The sequence below is a fragment of the Cannabis sativa genome, chromosome X, assembly GCF_029168945.1.
Source record: "Cannabis sativa cultivar Pink pepper isolate KNU-18-1 chromosome X, ASM2916894v1, whole genome shotgun sequence".
Lineage (NCBI taxonomy): Eukaryota > Viridiplantae > Streptophyta > Magnoliopsida > Rosales > Cannabaceae > Cannabis > Cannabis sativa.
The window spans coordinates 69,038,071-69,056,822 of NC_083610.1; the positions used below are offsets into that span (position 1 = coordinate 69,038,071).

Consider the following 18,752-nt stretch of genomic DNA (forward strand, 5'->3'; position numbering starts at 1 on the left):
TACAAACCGAATAAACAAGGTAAGAAATCAGTTATGAATGCACAAGAATCTTACCATAAAAGAAAAAATATTTGGTCAACTAACTTGCCAAAAAAAAGGAATTTACAATCTCCCCCTTTGGCACTTTAGATGAACAAAATATTTTTTAACACAAAGTACCTGCAAGATAAAGTTAGCCATAACAAATAACTACTCCCCCTGAGTAACACAATCAAAAACCAACAATAACTAAAGAAACATGCTAACTTTTAAATCAAAATAGTTCACAAGTACTAAACACAACTCCCCTTGGAAAATGGGTCCAGAGTTGGTTCAAACAAACAGTTAAGAACAAAATATTACTCCCCCTTTTTGTTTATCTAAGGGCCAAAGATAACAAATAAGAAAATAGTAATATGTCCAATCAAAAGCAAAGAAAGAAAAAGATAAAAACTTAGTCTCTGTAAAGCTTGACCAAGGAAGTCAATTGCTTGGACATCTCTTGCTGAAGTTCCTCTATGGCAACAAGACGATTGTTCACCAACTGAACCTCATTCTTGACTTCCTGGATTTCTGCAGCAGGAGAACTTGAACTTGCAGCAGCAGCAGCACCAGATTTAGGCCTCTTTTGAAACACACCATCAAAATACTCAGAGGGTTGGAATGTTGGTCCAGTGATCGAAGGCTCAAGTGTTTCATGAGATTGGGCCACATTTTTCTGAGAGGATAAAACCTTAAAGATTAGATTTGGAAAACAAGCTTAAAGGTTGGTTTTTTACCTCTTCAGAATGAAACAATTTGGTTCAAAATGTGGGAGGCCAAGTCAATTGAAGCTCCAGAGGTGATGCGGTATAGGAATGAGGCCACATCTTGAGACACCACAGTCTTGTTGGAGTTTGGAACCCAATTGCTAAGAGCAAATCGCATAAGAGATGCATGAGGAAATGTGAGATGTGTAATCCGAAGACTCTCCCCTGATTTCAATTCAGACCGTGCACCTGTGAGTTCAGAGAGCATCAATTCACGATCCATAGACATTACTGCATTGGAGACATTCTCTGGAAGTTGCAAGGCTTGAGCAATGTTTTTTTTTTCAGAAAATGAAAACCAATGTCCCCTAACATATACTCTCCGAAAAAGTCTAGAATTCTCATCAAGAAAATCATCAGTGAGATTAGCATAGAAATCCTTAACAATGTTTGCAATGTACCCATTGAACCCAGTGAGAGTGTTTTCCCATTGATGGAATTGAATAAACTTAACAATTCCATAGACCCGATGAGCAAGCAAATCATAATTCCTCTCACTTTCAAACTTACGGGTAGCATACAAATTCCAATCACGCTCATTATCACGATAATAAAATCGAGGACAGTGAGAAAGAGTTGAAGGAACATTACCAGGAGAAGACTCCTTCATGGGCTGCTTGCCTTTGGCAGTAGCAGAAGCCTTTGCTGCTGGAGAAGAACGAGCAGGAGTTGGAGCAGATTTTGTCAATTGAGGCTCTGGCTCGAGTTCAGTGTCCTCACTATTTGAGGAAACTCCCATGTCCTCTAGAATCTCCTTCTCGGAGTGCAGAGAAGCGGATTTGTCAGAGGAGACTTCCGTTGGTTCTTCTTCTTCTAAAGAAGAAAAAATCGAAGGAGGATTGGCCTTAAGCTTCTTCTTGGCTGGAGTCACTGCCTTATCACGACTTCGAGATGCACGAAGTTCTTTCTCGACAGATGCTTGCTGGGCTTGGGTTCGAGTAGAAGGACCGGTTGGAGTGGTAGCAGGAACTGATGCAGCAGGAGGAGGGATTGCTAAAGGTGGAGGATATTCCTTCGAAGATGAAGACGAAGAAGACCAGGTTCGATAAGGGCGTACAGATTTTTGAGCCACTTGCTTAGGGATGCGTTTTGGCTTCTCGAGTTGAGATTCACGCTGGGGAAGCGATGAATCTCCTGATTTTGTAGCAGCAGGAGGCATGGATGAAGCAGCAGGGGATACATTGGAAGGGGTTGCATCGGTTTCCACCAACTTTTTGGTATGCCCTAGGTTCTTAGTTCTCACCATTTTCGATCTGAAAGGGAAGATGAACAGAAACAACAAGAGAAACAAGAAACTAGGTTCGGGTAGGTGGTGAGATAAATAACAAAGATTGGTTTAAATAGATATGGAAGCTAGAAAAGAAAAGGAAACCAATTTTGAAAATTTGAAAAATAACCGCCATCCCATGTACAAAAAGGAAACTGCCCATTCTCTTACAACTCCTTTCCCCTTTTTTTTTGAAAAAATAAAAGGAAACTAGAATTACCAACAATATTTCCAAAAATAAGACAATCTTTCAAGATTAAAAACACATTACCATATAAAAGATCAATCTTTAAATGGAAACATATCAAAATAAATCAAGGAAGAATAAATATTGATACTTACCACTTAAGCACAAAATTTCCTTAGCCCATGAATCAAGTCACCACGCCTCCCCCCTTTTTTTAATATTTTTTTTATTTAAAGAAACGAATAATAAAATAAAATATATACAATAAATATAAGAAATTCTAACCAAGCAATTTAATCAAATATCATTAAAAATGACAAAAAAAAATACATGTTATGCTTTCAAAAGAGAATAAATAATTAGTATCTCAGGTACAAATCATACTTAATTGATGTTGAGGAAAAAGATATGCATGTTACTAAAAATTGTGAACCAGGATTTTCAATTTAATTTAGTAGAGGAGATTTACAAAGTTGAACACACTTGTCAGACATAAGTGTGTGCAGTGAAAATAGGATCATTGTCCTTGGCAAGATTTTTCATTTTTTGCCTTTTTCAATTTGATCCCGCAACTGGATGCTATCACACCATACTTAAGGTAGCCCTTTTCTATGGTAGTGCATCCTCATCATAGTTGCTAATTACAATGTTCCAGCTTACTCAAAAGATGGCTTTCACACCTCAGTATGGGTAGCTCTATTCCAGTAAGGGGCCTGACAAGACTGAAACAAAAATAGCTTAACTCTGTATAAGTACATTATTTAATCCCAGACACAAAAAGAAAGTAACATGAACCTTTTAACACAACCTCACAATGTATGATAAGAAAGAGATCCTAACTAATTATAATCCAAAAGAATAAACATGATTTGTCAAATTAAAATGAAAGAAGATTAAATGCTAGAAAAGAAGACTTAACAAAATTGTACAAAAATATGAACAAGAGAGATTTAGACAATGCAAACTCCCAAAGACTTTCTTAGGGAGTCAAAGCGACTTGAATCTAGGGCCTTGGTGAAAATATCAGCTAATTGTTTTTCAGTATCAACATATTCTAATTGCGAAGATTTATTTTCAACAAGTTCCCTGATAAAGTGATGCCTTATATCAATGTGCTTTGTTCTAGAATGTTGAACATGATTTTTGGAAATATTTATGGCTCTAGTGTTATCACAAAAGATAGTTAAAACACCCAATTCAAATCCATAATAAATTAACATTTGTTTTAACCATAACAGTTGAGTACAACAACTGCCAGCAGCAATGTACTCAACTTCGGCTGTGGACAATGAAATAAAATTTTGTTTCTTGCTATGCCAAGATACTAGATTGTTTCCAAGAAAGAAACAACCTCCACTTGTGCTCTTTCGATCATCAGCATTGCCTGCCCAATCTTCATCACTAAACCAAGCACGGTTAGAATTAGTATCTTTAGAATACCAAATTCCATAATCAAGAGTAATATTAACATATCGAATAATCCTTTTTACAGCTGATACATGAGATTCCATAGGATTACTTTGATATCTAGCACAAACCCCCACACTGTAACAAATATCTGGACGACTAGTAGTTAAATATAATAGACTTCCAATCATGCTACGATAAAGTGTAGTGTCTACCTTTACTCCATTCTCATCTTTTGTCAATTTCAATGTGGTGCTCATTGGAGTACTTACCTGCTTAGCCGACTCAAGACCAAACTTCTTGACAAGGTTCTTAGCATACTTACTTTGAGATACAAATGTACCTCCTTCCATTTGTCTAACTTGTAGACCCAAAAAGAAAGTAAGCTCACCAACCATGCTCATTTCAAATTCACTTTTCATTTGATCAACAAAAACCTGCACTTCATGGTTAGATGTAGAACCAAAAACTATATCATCAACATAAATTTGAGCAATAATAAAATCAGATTTTATATGCTTGATGAAAAGAGTTCTATCCACACTACCTCTTTGATAATCATGAGAAAGTAAAAAATGAGTCAACCTTTCATACCAAGCTCGTGGAGCTTGTTTCAGACCATACAAAGCTTTTTCAAGCTTGTACACATGGTCTGGAAATTGAGGATCTTTGAATCCTTTTGGTTGCTCAACAAAAACTTCCTCACTCAAAATACCATTTAGGAAGGCGGATTTTACATCCATTTGAAACAATTTAATATCCAAAATACAAGCAATGCACAAAAGTAAACGAATTGATTCTAATCTTGCAACAGGAGCAAAAGTTTCATCAAAATCAATACCTTCTACCTGTGTGTATCCTTGTGCCACCAATCTGGCCTTGTTTCTCACAATTGTACCGAACTCATCACTTTTATTTTTAAAAATCCAATTTGTTCCAATAATATTGATACCTTTTGGTCTTCGGACCAAAATTCAAACCTTGTTGCGAACAAATTGGTTGAGTTCCTCTTGCATTGCATTGAGCCATTCTTCAAAAGTCATGGCTTCCTTCACATTTTTCGGTTCATATTGAGAAACAAAACAAAGAAAGCTAATCAAATTAACATACCTTCTTCGAGTTACCATGCTTTCTTCAGGATTTCCAAGAATGAGATCTTTTGGATGATTCAATTTGACTCTAGTGCTTGGTTCCTTCTGGATAGAATCAATGATGATGTTTGGATGAGTCAAGATAGACGATTCTGGTTCTCCAGTCTCAGTTGCAGCAGCAGATTCGTCATTTGCTGCATCAGCGATGGGTTCTGCTACATCAGGATCTGCTTTTGCTGCTTCTGGAGGAGTATCCATAAGACTATCTATCTTGGCTTTTGTGGAAAACTCTGAAAAATCTTTAAAATCATCAACAACCACATTAGCTGATTCCAAAACAGTTTGAGTTCTCATGTTATAAACACGATAAGCTCTACTGTTTAAGGAATAACCAATAAAAACACCAACATCACTTTTAGCATCAAATTTACCAATATGCTCACGATCTCTATAAACATAACACACACATCCAAAAACATGAAAATGACTTACATTTGGGCGTTTACCTTTCCAGATTTCATAAGATGTTTTTGAGGTACTTGGACGAATAAACACTCTGTTTATTATATAGCAAGCTGTGTTAATAGCTTCAGCCCATAAACTCTTTGTCAACTTCTTGCTATTTAACATCACTCTTGCCATTTTCTGCAATGTTCGATTCTTCCTCTCAACAACTCCATTTTGTTGAGGAGTTTTGGGAGCTGAAAATTCACGAGTCATACCTGTAGACTTACAAAAATCATCATACACAGAATTTTCAAATTCCTTACCATGATCACTCCGAATTCGAACAATTTTCCCAATATTACAACCTTTCTCAACTCTTAATCTTAAACAAAGAGTTTTAAAGGCATCAAAAGTGTCAGACTTTTCTCTTAAAAAATCTACCCAAGTGAAACGAGAGAAATCATCAACACAAACAAAGATATATCGTTTACCATTCAAACTTTCAACTTAAATTGGACCCATAAGATCCATGTGAAGCAATTCCAATACTTTTGAGTTATTGATATCAGACACAGGTTTGTGAGTGATTTTTAATTGCTTCCCAAGTTGACATGGTTCACACTTACTAACACTTTCTTTACCAAGCTTGGGTAGACCTCGAACAATACCTGCATTTGACAATTTTTTCAGGTTTTTATAATTAATATGCCCAAGCTTGGCATGCCACAAATCTGTAGTGTTGTTGATAGCTGAATGACAAGTAAACACAGGGGTTAGAGTATAACAGTTATCATTGGATCGAAATCCCTGCAAGACACATTCATTATCATCATTAAGCACATAACAATGATCACTGTCAAATGAGACAGTATACCCTTGGTCACAAATTTGACTAATGTTAAGTAAATTAGCCCTTAGTCCTTCAACTAACATCACATTTTTCAGTCTAGGTAACCCTTCAAAATTTAGAGTTCCCATACCAACGACTTTTCCAGCTAAGCCATTACCAAAGGTGACTTCTCCACATTGCATAGGCCGAATGTTAGTCAAAAAGTCATTGTCACCTGTCATATGTCTAGAACAACCACTGTCAAAATACCACATTTGAGATGCAGCACTTTTATTAGAAAAACCAGCTAGACAATTTTTCTTAACCCATATTTGTTTCAAACCTTTATGTTTCTTTTGAGATTTTTCCAAATTACCAAAATAATTTATTTTAAACAAAATTTTCATCGTGAAACATTTAGGTCTGATATGTCATTTTCTACCACAAAAAGGACATATAGGAACAAATCTTTTTACCTGAGATCTTACTCTTTTCGTAAATCCTGGAGATTTTGCGACATCAAAAACAGCTTCTGCTGCAACAGGCTGTGAAACTGTTGCAGCAGACTTAACATTTGTAGCCTCAGGAAGATTCGTTGGAACACTAGATTTAACAAACTTTGTGATTCCAGAACTTTCCATCCCATTTGATCCAATGCCAGCAAAACCTCTTTGACCTGCATTCTGAGCTTTTTCAAAAATAGAAGATCCAGGGTTAAGCATTTGAACATTTTTCTTAAAATTTTCAAGTTCTTTCTTCAAGAGAGTGATTTTTTCATCTTTAACACAAAAATTTGTCTCATACTCTTTTGTTTTTAGTTCACACATTTCAATTTGATGAGACAATTTTTTATTCAATTTATTCAACTCTCTATTTTCAGAAGTAACCTAAATCTATTTTTCATACATGACTTTGTATGATTCAGCAAGAGACTCTTCACAGATCTCAGACTCATCCGAATCTGATTCCTCTTGTTTAGTGGTATTATTCAAACATACCAATCTAGCTTTCACCTGTGAATCACACAACACATTAGTCATAACAGAAGTTAGGGCAACATTCTCAGAATTATCTTCATCACTCTCGGTTTCATCATCACTCCAAGTGACATTGAAACTTTTCTTATTCTTTTTCAAAGTGTTTGCACACTAAGATTGAATATGCCCAAAACCTTCACATTCCCTGCACTGAATTCCCTTTTTGTTAGAAACAGATGGTTTAATAAGAGTATTACCCTTTGAAAATTTCGAGATATTCTTTTTATTTCCCATCTTTTTCATATATTTCTGAAAATTCTTTGTTAATAAAGCAATCTCATCATCACATTCACTATCAGAATTTTCATTATCAGCAACTTTCAAAGCAATACTTTTACCTTTATCAGCAATGGATTTGGGTTTGTCCTTTTGTTTAATTTGTTGATTTAATTCAAAATTATGCAAGGAACCCATAAATTCTTCTACCTTCATTGTGCTAAAATATTTAGCTTCCTCCATTGTCAGAAGCTTAGTATCGAACCTTTCTGGAAGAACTCTAACAATTTTTCTCACAAGACCAGAATCATAAGTTTTTCATTAAGAGCAAAATATTCATTAGCAATATCAGATAATTTTTCATAGAATTCAGTTAAGGTTTCATTCTCTGACATCCTAAGCTCATCAAATTTAGTTTGAAGCATAATGAATCTAGAGCGCTTAACATCAGAAGTTCCCTCAAACTGGGTTTGAAGGATCTCCCAAGCTTCCTTGGCAGAAACACAAGATGATATAAGTTTGATATAACCTTCACCTACACCATTAAATATAGCATGCAAAGCTTTGCTATTGTAGGCAGAAAGTTTATCATCTTCAATAGACCATTCCAGTTCAGATTTTATAGTAGTATTACTTGAAGAATATGTCTCAACTGGAAGAGACCAACCTGATAGAACCATCCTCCAAGCTTTCTCATCTTGACATTTGATGAAAGCCCTCATTCTAACTTTTCAATAAGGATCATTCGAATCATTAAGCAACGGTGGTCTAGAGATAGAACTTCCTTCTGTAAAAAATGACATTTTAACACAAAAATGTTATCGGACCACACTAAGAGTTTAGTGTCCCGCTCTGATACCAATTGAAAAACCGAGTTTTTGCAAATGCCAATTATATATACGAAAATATAAAACTGTATACGTCTGCAGAAGCAGAATGTAATTCTGTTATTGTAGAAACCAGTTTTGCATTAACAAAACAGAACAGGCAGAATATAAAATATTTGCAGAAAAATAAATAACTTGACACAAGAGATTTATACGTGGTATCAGTGTTCTCCCGAACACTACTAGTCCATGGGACCACGCCCAGAGAATGAAATCAATTAATAAAGTATCAAAACTACAAAGACAATTGACTTAAACAAGTTTAGACTCCCTCTAAAGTATTGCCGCAATCCTTTGTAATCTACTTTATGAATCTAACTTCTTGAAACACCTTCAAACCCGAACTCCCTTCGTCTTTGAAGTGTGAGTGCTTACTTCCTCCCGAAGTAAGGCTTCAACAAGTCTTCTCCCGAAGACCAAGTGCTTACTTCCTCCCGAAGTAAGACTTTATCAAGTCTTCTCCCGAAGACCAATCTCTTGTTCAGTCAAGTAGTTCTTCACAACCTCTAAGACAGAGTAAGAACAGAAATAAACAACTAGAACCTAGATGAACAACTAGGCTCTCACAAAACAAAGAAAAACTCTCTTCTTTCAAATAAGATAAGTGCAAAAAATGATTAATGGAAGAGCTGATTCGAATGGCTTCTCTCTAGGCTCTATTTATAGAACATAGAAACCTTAGAGACAGTCACAAGATCGAATCTACAGCTGTACAAAAACTTTCCTAAGAAAAGACGATCTGCAGCATCAGATTCGGATGCTGACGCAGTAGATCAGACCAAAAATGGGAAACTTGCTATAATCAGGTCCGATCCTCTATCAATGCTTGATTCCTGCCAAAAACAGATTAGATATTCTGAATCGAAATCAATAAGGAAAAAGCAATAATCAAAGTTTTCCTAAAAAAGACAACTTTCCAAAAGAGAATTGCTTCTCTTTTAAGAAGTTTCCAAAGGAAAGTTCAGCTGAAAACTGCAACTTTTCTAACAAGGAAAAGAGCAACTACAAACCGAATAAACAAGGTAAGAAATTGGTTATGAATGCACAAGAATCTTACCATAAAAGAAAAAATATTTTGTCAACTAACTTGCCAAAGAAAAGGACATTACACAAACCAAAAGCTTCCACACAATGCTGAAAAGGAATCATTTCCATAATATTTCTATGATACATTCTCTAATCTTTCCTTAGTTGAAAGGACTAAATTAAAGTCCCCACCAACCAACTATCGAAAGAGAATTAATACTCTTAAACATTTCTTTTAAATCGTTCCACAACTTTTGCCTTCTTTTACCATTATTTAGAGCATAAACTATAGCAGTCGCAAACACCTCTTCACTCTTAGGCTTGAGAAAATAATAAATTAACTAACTAGAGCATCCTTTTATATCCACTTCATAGCTTGTAAAGACTCGGTCAAACCGAGTCAAAAGAACAAAAAAAAGGGATAAACTAAAAGAAGAACCCCCCCCCCCCTCTCTCTCTCTCTCTTCAAACCACAAAAGAAAAACCCATAAATACAATCATCGGTGTAACTTCAGTGACCACCATTCGGTCATCGTCTGACCCACGTGCCGGACCATTCAAATCCACAGATGCCAATGACCTCAACTCCTAAGTGGTGTTGTCCTTTCCGTCGCCATTTGCCCAAGATCGCAAGTCAAAGTTTGAAGGTTCAAACTTTTAACAAATTTTCTAGTCATTTCCGGTGCCTGTTTGACGAGTCTTCTTCACCATTAGACTCAACTCGTCGAGGAGAACAATCTACACTAAGTCATTTAGCCCAACCCGCTACTTTTTCTGGTAATAATTTTATAGCTCCGCCTATTTCCAGTGATATCATGTACTGTTTCGATAAATAGTTAGTATGGGTGTGATCTACTCATCGAGGTGGTCATTTTGATATATACTATCCCTATTTTTAGTAATGTTTCTAGTACACCCGTTTCTAATAATTAATGTGCACTAGTTATGTGATGTTTTAAAATTCTAAACTTTAAATATAGTTATTTTATATGTTGTTGTACTCGATTTTGAATGTAAAATGCAAAGATGATAACTATTTAGCTATTTGATGGTATAGGTGGAAGTGATATCTAAGATTAGACTAAACAATTGGAGCTCATGACTTGAGAGCTTAAGATCGTTTTTTGGATAAAGTTTAACGACTTGAGAGAGGTAGGGACTCAACTTGATTTTATATGTGTTGAATAACATTAGACACATTCCAATTTTTATAATTTACAAATTGTTTAAAAAATTGAAAACTTAATCTGCATATTTTTCTGGACTGTTTTGGGGCCCTGAGTGCCAGATATATCTTTGTACAAATATTTATGCAGGTTATGATTTTTAGATTTATTCAAAATACAGTCGTTATGCTGTTGGATTTTCTAGAAAATAAAAGGGAATATGATCTTTTGGTATTCTTATTATTCTCCTGCTTTTAGTTATACTGATGAGAGACATGTTGATCATGATTTGTATATATTGTTGTTTCACGATCTAGTCTATGTGTCATCATAGGTAGATCAGGTGTGCACTCAGCTGTAAGTAAAAGACCTAGAATTTGTACATGAAGTTAATTGAATGTGAGCCCCGGTATTATGGTGGTTATCAGGTGCGACTACTTAATTTTTGGATGTCGTTTTCTATGATTGGTATTGAGAGCTAGGGGTCTAGTGAACGGTGTGATATGTATTTGACGCTTAATTTTGTGATTATTTGTGGTCTCTCTACTTTGTTTATACATTTTGATAATGGTGATACGATGTTTTATTTTTAAAAGCTAACTATGCAAAAAATTTATTAAACTAATGGTACCTTTGATATTAATTGTTTTCCTACTGGGCTTTATAAGCTCACCCCTTATTTTCTCTCATTATTCCAGGAACTCAGTTTGATGCTAGTGGATGAGGTTGGTACAATTGAGGATAAAAATCGTTATTAGTTTAGTCTTATTTTATTTATCAAACTTTCCATCAAAAATTAATTTTTGTATTTTAGCTTGAATGGATAGTCAGGATGACATAAATTAGCTATGTACTAGTTAAAAATGAGAATTGGTGGATGTTAAGTATTATTTTGGTATTTTAATGATTTATTAAATCCATCTATTGGTAATTACATAACTGTGGGGATATTAAAGGGTCATTTATAAGCATTCTCTTCCTACAAGGGTCATAGTGTGACCTTTGACTACCCAAGTTATGGATATTACATATCTGTCACGACCTAGGACTTTAATCGGGACATAGCAATAATAATTCTACCATTCGAGTGATGGGAAAGATAGTGGTAAAACACCAACTTTGAAACATTTGTAGGTACAAGGCTCCCATCCTAGGCGCCTTTACTTTAGTTTTCAGGAGGCTAAAAAAACGTATATTTTTGTTAGAGAACATTTTCATAACCTCTTTTTACTTCGAGGTTTTGTTGATTCTCCTCGCATTCCAAAAAAGAAAAACATATCCATTAATTGGTAGAGGGTCTCCCCCTCCATCAATTGTGGAATATAAATCACATAACACTTCCTCAACCTTTCTTTCTTGAACATTTAAAACTACAAGGGCTTCAAATAGATTATTGGTACTCACTTTGCTAGGTTGAGCAATGACAAACTTCTTTCCCTTCACTTCCTTGAAACCATCCACCTCTGTCTACTAGCCATCTTTCCTCTGATTTCATTTCAGGATTTTTAGGCTTCCATATTTGTTTGAACTAGGAGTCTTCGCGGTGCGGGTGGTACGGGTATAGGTAATATTTTCAAACCAAACTGCATATGTAGTTTTTATAATTTCTCAAACTGCAACCGCATCGCAAGACCTTAAAATCGCGAAAATCACACCATAAAAATGTGGTGTGGTATGATGCAGTTTAGGAAGTTTACACTGTCATCATTATCAAACATTAAAATAAAAATTAAAAGATTAGTCTAATAAAGTTACAACAATTAAAAAAAATATCTTATCAAACTTTTAACGTCATAACATATATATTAATCAAGTTATTTTATTGAATTGTCTCTAAATAATTATATAATATACTTATATATTACATATTATATACATATCAATAATAATATGTTAGCAATAAGAAGTTAACAAAAAATAAAAAAAAAGAGAATAATTTATATAGATGTTACTTAAATTTAATTGTATGTCTTGGGTTTTGTAAACATATAAGTTGTTCATAAATAAAAATGAGAAATCATAGCGAACAAAATTAGTATTTTGTAATATATAATGCGATGCAGTCTAAACCGCGATTATTAAATTCAAAATCGCACTGCATTGTGCAGTTTGGCGAAAACACAAATTGCAACCGCACCGCAAAAATTTTCAAACCATATTTTTTGTGCGATGTGGTGTAGTGCGGGCAGTTTGTGATTTGATGAACACCCCTAATTTAAACTTTCAATATTTTAATCTTTTTACAAGCATCTTTGTTATGCCCAATACCACTAAAAGTGCCACATTTTTCAGGTTTTCATTCATAAGCCACTTCTATGTACACCCTTCAATCAATCTCATCTTCAAATCAAATTGAGTTTGGCAATTCTTGAGTAATATTGACCTCCACAAGACCTTAGGTGAATGGGAGCTTGTCTCTATTTAAAGTAGCCTGATCTAGCTTAATAAATTTCCCCATAGCTCTTTCCCCCTTCCCCCAATATTAAGTCTAGGTTCCTAATTGCATCCATATTGGCACTTTCCAAACTTCTTCTCTAGTAAATCTTGTATCTGGATCCTATGCTTTCATTATTAGTGATTTCGTGATAAAAAATTGATAGCCCCTTTATAAATGCTATCTTTGTCTTCCACCGAATGGAATCTAACTAGAAAAACTCCATGTGTGAGAAAACTAACTTTGTTTGGGTTTTGTTTTCGCCATATCCTCCTAAAATAACCCTACATTAAATAAATGGAATAAAAATTATTTATTTTCTATTCTATTTCATTTCATTACCTCCAATCAAACGCCACCTTAGAGACTAAAAATTCTCCATTCTGGCTTTGGTCATGGAGCAAAGTGTGAATTCACATAATTCCAATGCAAGCATTATGTCCTTTGGATCACTTCCTGAGTCTATTTGGAAATTTACATAAATTATTAAATTCTTACACTTTGTTTAAATATTTTTAATATATATTTTTACGGTATTTACAAAAACAACAAGAAAATCACGTCAAAATAATATATAAATAATAAAAATGTAATAATAAAATTACAAGAATACAACATAACAATACATAAAAAAAAATTGTATTTATGTAAATAAAATCGTAAAAATTGTAAAAATATTTAAAATTCCGCATAACTTGGTATTTTTGTAATTTTTTTGCTATTTTTGTATGTTTCTTGAAATAATCCCATCCCATGTTTTTACTGCCTTGGGCTTGGACCGTGTGAAACATTGGACCACAGTTAAGAGCATAGGCCATCTACTAAAGCGACAAATTGGGCCTTATCATATCTGCCACTTCATCAAATTGGGCTATGCACAAACTCTGCAATATAACACAAATTCGATTAAATGAAATATTTCTTAACCAATATATGTTTTTGCAATTAAAATTATGAAAATACAAATGTACCTAATAATATGAAATTTTAAACACTAATCATGTCATGTGGTGAATCTTTTGTTTTGATCAGCATGTTAATTTGTGATTCTTGTGTGCATGCCTTAATAAAGCCTTTGGTTGGTTCTATGGGTGTTTGATTAGCATTATATGATTTTAGTTTATAATCTCAGCGTGCACATCAGCCTATAATATCAAAAGCTAGAAAATGGGGGCCATAACCATTACAAATTTACAACTATAAATAGAGGAAATTATAAATTTTATGGATTTTATACTTTTGGTATAAAAACAATGGCTTTTTTTTCAATTTTTTTTTTTTTTTTTTGGAGAAAATAGAAGAAAAAGTTAAAAAATATGAGAAAATTTGGTAAGAATAACTAGGTACATTTATGGTAATTAAAGGGGTAACCAGTTACCATAAAGTGTAATAAGGTACCTTATGCTGTTTTTTTAATATTTTTTAACTTTTTTTTTAAAGATTTTTCTATTATATAACCTTTTTTTAAAAATGCCATATTTTTACAAATCTATACTTTAAAAACCATAAAAATAAAAATTCTTCATATGCTGTCGAGTTCTACCGTATTACAGTTTTACTATTATTATTAGGGAAGCTTACAATAATATATATTGTTTGAATCTGACTTATAAAAATGATGTTACTACTATTACTCGCGTGCCATATCGGCTAAATCTAACTTATATGATGTTTTCCTTTTTTTTTTTATCTTCCTGCATTTTTTTTTAAAAAAAAATTATTGGTTACTTATAGTGTTGATAAGAAACCAATTAATTACTTTTACATAGAAACTTTCATTTATATATCATATAATTTGAAATACATTTTGGTTACCTCCAAAATTTATTTGTATACATCTTAACAATTTATTAGTTTTTTTAAGTTACATTATGGTAGCTCAGATTTTAAAATACATTTAAGTGATCTTAAAAAATATTTTTAAAACTAATAAATTGTCATGAAATATAACAAGCTATTATTTTTATATACTAATTATTTTATATACATTTTTGTTATTTTGAAAGCTAATTAGTTATCATATAATATAATATAATTCAATTAACAAAATTCTAAAATAAATGTTAAATATGATTTAAAAAAAAATACATTTTTTTTTACATCTTGAAATATTCACATTGAAGAATAAATCATAATGATATTTTTTTAGGACCAACCGAGTAATGACGACGTGGCGAGAAATTATTTTAAAGATAATAAAAGGACAGAAAAAGATGAAATTAAGAGAGAAAAGCATACAATTATAGCATGTTTACTAATAAATAATGGGAATCAATGGTAAGGTAATCATTCTCTTACACTTGTTTACTTACATTATTAAAAACAGGAAATGGAGAACTTGGTTAAATAAGGCAGAAAAGAAAGGGAGAACTTCTCCCACCAATTTTATAAGGAATGCTATTAAGGGTAATAAATTTAATTATTTTTATTTTATTTTTTAATATTAAATATGTAATGAAAATTTTATCCTTTAAAATATATCTTACAAAATAACTACCATATAATATAGTTTAACTCAAAAGAGCAATTTAGTCAATGTAAACATTCCGATTACGTTTTCTAATAAAGTAAACAAGATAAATCACAACTATTCCATTTCTAAAATATTTTAGTAAACAACATATTAAAAATATTGATTCCGTTTATTTTTCATTTGTTCCGTTACATTTCCTAATTAATTTATTCTGATTCTAAATACTGTATAATAAACGTGTCATATCTGTTAAAAGGAAGGAAATAAAAAGAGGACACATGCTGTATTTAAAACATGCCAAACGTTATTAAACATTAAAAAAAGTTAAAAATAGATATGCTCAAGTCATTTTTAAAAATCAAATGTCAAATAAAGTGTTAAATGTAAAATACTCTTATTATTATTATTATTATTGTTGTTGTTGTTGTTGTTGTTGTTGTTAAAGACAAATCACACTCATTAAGAATGTTAAACTATTTCTATCAAAAAAAAAAAAAAGTTAAACTAAATAGATGATTAAATAAATGAATGAACCAAATTAAGATTTAAAATTAAAACTTGACGCTGAGATGAACAAAAGTAAGAACTATACTGCCAGATGAAACTACGTAACCCACAGATGGATCCATGAAACTAAATACGTAAATTACATGGTTAAACTCAGTTAATTATAAGTCTAGTTCATGAAGAAAAAGCACTAGGTCTTCTTCCTTATTGCTTTTAAGATTGAAGTTTCAGTAACCTAGTTTACACAACGAGTTCTTAAAACTCAACCCTCACTAATACATAAAAATTCTCTCAAAACTCTCATGGAGAAAACACTAAATCTCAAGAAAAACTCTCATGAGAAACACTCAACTCTCTTTGAGAGACTCTCAACTCACATGGAGAAAACTTGGTTCTCTAATTTTCACACTCATTGAAATCACTTAAGTTGGTCTTTATATAGAAGCCAATACCCAACTAACTTTACTAAACATTCTTGACAACCACTAATATTTTGTCACATGTATATGTAGCTTCAATCATTCCCAATGTTGGAAAATAAGAACTTCGGAGAGAATACTTGAATGGAAGTAGCTATATTTTATATCTCAACTTGTGTGATTTGTGACTTGGTACAAAATGATGGGATTACATCTCTATTTATAGGACTCTATGGACTAATCTAGAAACATTATTAAATGACTATAGCTTCTACATTTCTACATAATTCTCTCTACTAACACAAGTGAAAGATAATTCTAGAAAATTCAAGAGTACTCAAACAAACAAGAAAACGCTAGACACTTTAGTAATTGTAAGAATAGTCTAGAAACTTTCCTTTTTAGCATGTTGCAAGCCATGTTGAGTATGGTTCGATTCTTCCTTTCTGCCACTCCATTTTGTTGGGGGGATCTTGGCACTGTTAATGGACAACGAACTCCTTGATACTCACAGTATTTGTTAAACTCATTTGATGTGAACTCTCCTCCTCGGTCAAATCTCATGGCCTTAATAGGAAGACCACTTTCCTTTTCAACTAGAGCTTTGAATTTCTTGAAGTTCTCGAACACTTCTGATTTCTCCTTCAAGAAATAAGTCCATACTTTTTTTGAAAAATCATCAATAAAGAGGAGGAAATATTTACTCTTACCAAATGAATTTGGTTTAATTGGGCCACAGACTTCAGTGTGTACGAGCTCAAGCGGCTTTGTGGCTCTTGATAATGACTCCTTTGGAAAACTTCTTCGGGATTGCTTTCCAAGAAAACATCCTTCACAAAGTTGATCTGGTTGGTTGATACATGAAAGGCCTCTCACCATCTCCTTCTTCTCTAAGAGTTTAAGCCCGCCAAAATTAAGATGTCCAAAGCGTAGATGCCAAAGCCATGATGACTCATTGAAGCAGGCCTTTAAACACTTCGAAACATCATGTTGAATGTTCAAGAGAAACATTCTACTCTTTGTCATGGGAACTTTGGCAATCAAATTACTTTTATCATCTCTTAAGAAAAGGTTATTTTCTTTTAAGTGAATATCATAACCTTTCTCTAGTAATTGACCCAAACTCAAAATATTATTTTTCATGTTGGGCACAAAGTAAACATTTGAGATGAATTGATGGCCTCCATTTTTCAAGCGTATAAGAATCTTACCTTTGCCTTCCACGGGTATTTTTGATTCATCTCCAAAAGAGACATTCCCTTTTACCATTTGATTGAGCTCCACAAACATTCATCTTTCTCCGCACATGTGATTGCTATTTGCTAGCCGCAGTGTCAAGATACCATTTATTTTCTAGAGCTTCATCTTTGTCTTTGCAAGCAAGCAACAAAGTTCCTTCTTCTCCACCTTTGTCTTCGACAAAATTGGCTCTTTCTTCGACCATCCTTGATCTACATTCGGAGCCATAATGGCCGTACTTGTTGCAATTGTAGCACTTGATGTGAGATTTGTCACTCCTTGACAATGAGTTGCCTCTTCTGTGCCCTCTTGGTGCTTGTGAATTTCGGCTTCGTTCTCCATTGTTGAAATTATTATTATTATAGCTCCCCCTTCCTTCTCTTCGTTGTCCTCGACCACGTCCACGTTCGCTTCCTCGGTCACGTCCTCTTCCTTTTTTATCTTTACTGTTGTCAGAATTTTCTTCTTCCAAGGTGAGCTTTAGTAATTGCTCCATCTTCTCCTTTCACTTGTTTTTCCTTTTTTGTTTCTCCTCATAGGCTTGTAAAGAACCCAGGAGTTGCTCAATAGTCATGGATTCTAAATCTTTATTCTCTTCAATGATTGTAGCAATGTACTCAAAGGTTGGACTCACAGTACGAAGAATTTTTTTTATAACCTTTACGTCACTAATTTCTTCTTAACGGATTGACAATTGATAATGCTTTAGTGAAATAATCAGAAATTGATTCAGTATCTTCCATAAATAAAGTTTCAAAATCATCTTTAAGAGCTTGAAGATGGATCTTTTTCACTTGCTCTGCTCCTTTGTTGCAAGCTTGAAGCTTCTCCCACGCTTCTTTGGCCGTTGTTGCATTTGAGATCTTCTCGAATGCATCTTCATCCACCGCTTGATAGATGAGGTAGAGAGATTTCTTGTCCATCTTTCTTGAATCCCTTAACGCATCTTGTTGAGTTTGGGAAAGAGCAACATCGTCTTGATCTACATGACCTTTCTCAACAATATCTCATACATCTTGAGCTCCTAGTAGCGCCTTCATCTTAATACTCCAATTGTCATAGTTGCTCTTGATGAGCATTGGAACTTAGAAGGGGATCATTCCTCAACTTGCTATTTTTTTTCACAAACTTGGCTCTGATACCACTTTGTTGGAAAATAAGAATAACTTTGGAGAGAATACTTGAATGGAAGAAGCTATATGTTATATCTCAACTTGTGTGATTTGTGACTTGGTACAAAATGATGGGATTACATCTCTATTTATAGGACTCTATGGACTAATCTAGAAACATTATTAAATTACTAGCTTCTACATTGTTCTACATAATTCC

The 18,752-nt window shown here is 33.5% G+C and overlaps 1 pseudogene; it reads right to left on the reverse strand.

Moving 5' to 3' along the window:
• Positions 1–433: 433 nt before the first annotated feature.
• LOC133032330 (uncharacterized) lies at positions 434–18,520 on the reverse strand (annotated as a pseudogene).
• Positions 18,521–18,752: the final 232 nt, after the last annotated feature.